Source organism: Olea europaea, unplaced genomic scaffold (genome assembly GCF_002742605.1).
Source record: "Olea europaea var. sylvestris unplaced genomic scaffold, O_europaea_v1 scaffold293, whole genome shotgun sequence".
Taxonomy (NCBI): domain Eukaryota; kingdom Viridiplantae; phylum Streptophyta; class Magnoliopsida; order Lamiales; family Oleaceae; genus Olea; species Olea europaea.
In genome coordinates this window covers 463,852-470,575 of record NW_019247890.1, presented here as the reverse complement: position 1 = coordinate 470,575, position 6,724 = coordinate 463,852, and positions in this window count along the sequence as shown.

Here is a 6,724-nt window from a genome sequence, read left to right as displayed (position 1 = left end):
AAATTTTGTCCTAATAAAATATCACATCCTATTGTGGTTAACATGTATATTGTATTAACAAATACTTCTCTAAAAGAAATTAGAAAAGGTACTTGCGTAGCATACTTACTATATATTACCTTATTTCCACCTGCTGTTGTAGCAGTGACTATCTTCTTTGAATTGTAGTACATTTGGTAAGCATAAACTTATTGTACTTCCTGTATCTAAGTAAGCATGAAATTTAATCCTACAATAGCTTTTTATATTGAGTGTAATTTCAATATATGGACTCATGGGATTAGTACTTATTACTCTTTCCATGATAACAATGATTTCATATTTTCATCTATTCTTGAAATGATAATTAGATCATCGTCAACTGTTATTTTCAAATATCCTTGACAGATTTTATATGGATTATATTTCTCAAGAAAGTTCATTCCTAGTAGAATAGGTGAACGATCTACTCCATGTAACTCATCTTTATATAAAATTATTTCTTTAATATATTCTTTCTGATCCTCTCCTACAAGTATAAGAGGGAATTTAACATATTTTCTTATTTCAAGATTATTTCCCAAATAATCTTTAAATATATATGGTTCTGGTATTTCAAAGTCTATTAAGTGATTAACAAACTTGGCATTTACATGATTTTTATCTGCTCCAGTATCTACGAGGACAAGAAGATTCTTCTTAAACCCTTCTTGGTTTACATATCTTGTCTTGATGTAATATTGTGAACTTGATGGTTCAGCAATACTTAAATTCTTAAGTCTACTTATCCTAGAATCTTGTCTAGAGGGAAATCTTGCAATAAGATTATCTCCTTCTATGCTGACACTATTTCTTCTTATTAATTTTTCTTCAATATTTTCATCATTTAAAGATATTGCATAATTTGGTTTCACTGTAAATATTATCTTCTGATAAACTAAGTTTCCTACAACTGTTCCTAATAGAGCATCTATAGGATCTTGTAAGATTCTATTGTCCATACAGTAGATTTCTATTGGTATATTCATGCCTTCTCTAAATAATCCTTTTATCATTATTTGGATTCCTCCTAATTCAATACATTTTAATTTATTCCTTACATTCTCTGGGATTTTAGATAATTTTTGTTTTACCCATTCTTTTATAATTATAGGAATTCTTGCTTTTCCTATAGTATCTTCTATATTGATAGATATTTCTTTGTAATTCATACTTACAATTGTTTTATTTACTCTTGGTAAAATTCCTAAGAATTCTTGATGGAATACATCTTTTTCTTATTTGCCTTTACTTTGTCTGTATTCCATTTTTCTAAAGGATTTTCAGAATATGTTTTAGAAATTTCTTTTTTCAATTTTTCTAATTTATTTTCTGTTGTAATTTTTAAAACTGTAATTGGTTTAAATTTTTTTGTACTCCAACATCCACCACGCTGGATTGAGGAACTCTGAAGATTTATATATCGATATGCAATTGTAACAGTTTTATTTATTTTTTGTGTAAATATTTTATGTGTAGAAGGTGTTGTGAACATATACTTATCAATATATTGTGTAAATGGTGTATATTTTAGTAGAAAATTTTGTCCTAATAAAATATCACATCCTATTGTGGTTGACATGTATATTGTATCAACAAATACTTCTCTAAAAGAAATTAGAAAAGGTACTTGCGTAGCATACTTACTATATATTACCTTATTTCCACCTGCTGTTGTAGCAGTGACTATCTTCTTTGAATTGTAGTACATTTGGTAAGCATAAACTTATTGTACTTCCTGTATCTAAGTAAGCATGAAATTTAATCCTACAATAGCTTTTTATATTGAGTGTAATTTCAATATATGGACTCATGGGATTAGTACTTATTACTCTTTCCATGATAACAATGATTTCATATTTTCATCTATTCTTGAAATGATAATTAGATCATCGTCAACTGTTATTTTCAAATATCCTTGACAGATTTTATATGGATTATATTTCTCAAGAAAGTTCATTCCTAGTAGAATAGGTGAACGATCTACTCCATGTAACTCATCTTTATATAAAATTATTTCTTTAATATATTCTTTCTGATCCTCTCCTACAAGTATAAGAGGGAATTTAACATATTTTCTTATTTCAAGATTATTTCCCAAATAATCTTTAAATATATATGGTTCTGGTATTTCAAAGTCTATTAAGTGATTAACAAACTTGGCATTTACATGATTTTTATCTGCTCCAGTATCTACGAGGACAAGAAGATTCTTCTTAAACCCTTCTTGGTTTACATATCTTGTCTTGATGTAATATTGTGAACTTGATGGTTCAGCAATACTTAAATTCTTAAGTCTACTTATCCTAGAATCTTGTCTAGAGGGAAATCTTGCAATAAGATTATCTCCTTCTATGCTGACACTATTTCTTCTTATTAATTTTTCTTCAATATTTTCATCATTTAAAGATATTGCATAATTTGGTTTCACTGTAAATATTATCTTCTGATAAACTAAGTTTCCTACAACTGTTCCTAATAGAGCATCTATAGGATCTTGTAAGATTCTATTGTCCATACAGTAGATTTCTATTGGTATATTCATGCCTTCTCTAAATAATCCTTTTATCATTATTTGGATTCCTCCTAATTCAATACATTTTAATTTATTCCTTACATTCTCTGGGATTTTAGATAATTTTTGTTTTACCCATTCTTTTATAATTATAGGAATTCTTGCTTTTCCTATAGTATCTTCTATATTGATAGATATTTCTTTGTAATTCATACTTACAATTGTTTTATTTACTCTTGGTAAAATTCCTAAGAATTCTTGATGGAATACACGATCTACTCCATGTAACTCATCTTTATATAAAATTATTTCTTTAATATATTCTTTCTGATCCTCTCCTACAAGTATAAGAGGGAATTTAACATATTTTCTTATTTCAAGATTATTTCCCAAATAATCTTTAAATATATATGGTTCTGGTATTTCAAAGTCTATTAAGTGATTAACAAACTTGGCATTTACATGATTTTTATCTGCTCCAGTATCTACGAGGACAAGAAGATTCTTCTTAAACCCTTCTTGGTTTACATATCTTGTCTTGATGTAATATTGTGAACTTGATGGTTCAGCAATACTTAAATTCTTAAGTCTACTTATCCTAGAATCTTGTCTAGAGGGAAATCTTGCAATAAGATTATCTCCTTCTATGCTGACACTATTTCTTCTTATTAATTTTTCTTCAATATTTTCATCATTTAAAGATATTGCATAATTTGGTTTCACTGTAAATATTATCTTCTGATAAACTAAGTTTCCTACAACTGTTCCTAATAGAGCATCTATAGGATCTTGTAAGATTCTATTGTCCATACAGTAGATTTCTATTGGTATATTCATGCCTTCTCTAAATAATCCTTTTATCATTATTTGGATTCCTCCTAATTCAATACATTTTAATTTATTCCTTACATTCTCTGGGATTTTAGATAATTTTTGTTTTACCCATTCTTTTATAATTATAGGAATTCTTGCTTTTCCTATAGTATCTTCTATATTGATAGATATTTCTTTGTAATTCATACTTACAATTGTTTTATTTACTCTTGGTAAAATTCCTAAGAATTCTTGATGGAATACATCTTTTTCCTATAAATCTAATATCTTTTTAGTAATTCCTGCGTATTTTTTAATATCAAAGGTAATTTCTTGATTGATACCTTCTATAGAATCTTCAACTTCTTCAGTTGTTTCAATTTCTATTTCTGATTGTTGTATCTCCTGATTCATGTATACTATTTCCTCATAATCTTCTTCTGATGAGGATGTATCTAATTCATAAATGCTACTGCATTCACTACTTAGATTTTCAAAATATTCGATTGGTTCTATGTCACTATCTTCTTGAAATTTTTCATAAATTCTAAGAGTTTTTATATTTTGTCTATCTTTCTTTTTAGGACATTGAGGGACAATGTGTCATTCTTCATTGCAAATAAAACATCTACATTTTTTAATGTTTCTTGGTTTAAACTTTTTATTCCAATTTTATTTCTTGAAATATTTTTTATATGGTTTAAAATTCCTTTTATTGAATTTTTTATAATTTTTGAATTTTCTCTTATATTTCTTATATTGTTTATATTTCTTTTTATGGCATCCAAATTGTTCAATTTGGCCAGTATCTTTACAACAACATAATGAATTCTTTCTTATTTTATAAACTTTTTTATTTTCTAGTGCTTCTCTACACCACATACCTATCATTCTTCTTGTGAATTCAATTCTACTTCCAAGATTATCTATTTCAACTCCTTCCTCTTTTCCTAGAGGTAATAATTTCTCATATTCTTTTAATAACTTAATTCCCTATGGGAATGGTAACTTTGTAAAATAAGATCTTAATATAGGTTAATTTTCTTAATAATCTCCTTGATTAAGTATATAATATAATTCTTCAAATTTACATGTATATCTTTCTAACTCATACATATCACATATCTTCAAATTTTCCATTGCAATCATTCCCTGATTATATTCATCTTATTTTCTTTCTTCTTCATTAGAAGTATGCCTATCTCCTAAAAATTCTGTTCTTAAGATTTTTTCAAATCTTTTTAATATTTCCTGTATATTTTGTTCATTTAAAATATTTCTATTATCTAATACCTCAGTTCTATTTGCTCCATATTTTATTCTTCCTTTAATAATTTCTTGTAACTTTCTCCACCATTCAGAAACAATTCCTCTGAATGTATGTTCTATAAATTCAAATTTCAGGGAATTGAATTATCTAGAACTTGTTTTACTGAGAATTGTCAATAAATGTATTTGATTGGTATAATTTTCCACCTGAAAAATATTAAAATTTTAGATCTTTTGATATTCATTTGATTTTGTTTTCAATGAAAATTGTCAATTAAATGAATGAATTTTTTTTACAATTGTGGATAGAATTTGTTTTCATTGCAAAAAATAAAATAAAATAAATAAATAAATAAACCTAGGAACCCCAATTCTCAATAAAATCAAAGGAATTGGAATTCCTTACAAACCAAGAAAATGGCATCATGTAAGGCAGAAGTAGAAAAGTAATTCTATGGATAATTTCGGTTATCAAACAACACAAATTGGATTCCATTTTCCATGAGGTATCAAACAGGCCCTTAATTCTTTCCCATATATTCTCTTTTTTGTTTTATCCACAGAGTCATGTTGGTTTTTCCAATTGAATTGTGCAAGATTATTTATAAACATTGGTCCTTCAACTTTGTACAAATATTTATTTGAGTCAATCTCAACAATGTGTTTGAAAAGTAATGATTTCACTCTACAAATTTACCAACTTCAAGGGATTTCCATTGAGGCTTCGTATCTGGTTCGGTTTGAAGCAGCACTTAATTACTAGGTTTGATCTAAAAGAATATTAATGATGATCATATATAAATTTCTTTAGTTCGAATTGGATTAAAATCACAAAGTACGTTTGTTTTTTTTATTTCTTAATTCAATTAGATCCTCTAATCTCTCGTTATTTATTGAAAAGGAAAAACATCTTTGATCAAACATGAGAAATACTGCCAACTTTTAGTCTGCCAGACACAATGGAGTGCTCGAGGTAACTACTGTCTTGTCAGGGACGGATCTAAGGGGGACTAAGTTGGGCTGTAGTCGCCCCCAAAGCCCAAGAATTTATTTATTATTGTTTTTTTGTAAAACAGTTTTTTATGTGTAATTTTTTTTCGCGTATTAGCTCGATTTGAAATTTTATAGTCCGATCTTGAATCCAATTTTGGATCCGAGCTACATGTCCTATTTTAGTGATAATGAGTTATTCGCTCATTTTCAAAATATTCGGCAAAATCATCAAATTAGAGATACGATGAAAAAAGTTGAAAACATAAATTAAAAAAATAAATAAATAAATTAGAAACCTTCATATATTTCCGTCTATTCAGGTGCGGATCCAGCCGTTTTGGGTTGTGGGGTCAAAAGTTTAATACATCGTATCTTTTGCTATGGTCGATCATTCCGTACACCATTAAGAAGCGAAAAAGTAGGCCATGAATGCTTAGAAATGATATTAAGAATGCAATATTTCGTTTTTTATTTGGTATGTATGAAAGTGGGTCAAAAACGAGTTAAAATAACCATTTTTTGAAGGGAAAAAAAACTCAAAATTTTGTGGGGTCATCTGACCCCACATGATCCCATGTGGGTCCGCCCCTGCGTCTATTCAAAAGGAAATTGCAAGTCAAATGTTTCTGTTTTGCCCTTGGAACCAAAAATCAGTATATTCTGTATTCCTTTCCCTCCAAGAAAATATCCCATACACCAACTCGGCGTGCATCCCCTTGAAATTAGATATTTTTCTGAAATTAAAAATTGTCTTTTGTCACATTATAAGCCTGTTTGGTATCCATTATTTTTGAAAATGCATTTTTCTCTCTCTTCATTTCAACCACACATTTTTTATTAAAATAATATTACACGTAAATCAAAAACTTTTCCTTATTTTTCAACCACACATTTCCCATCAACTTACTATTCAAAAATGCATTTTCACAAAAAAATCTCTACCAAACACCCTCTATATCATTATTTCATAAACTCTAGCAATTAAGTTCACTTATTTCTAAATTACGATAAACTGTTCATCAAGGCAAATATTGAATCCCTCCGAACTACAATTTCAACTTCTGAGTTTAACACAACTAGAGATTTATGGTGTCAAGATGTTCGTCCGTAACAATA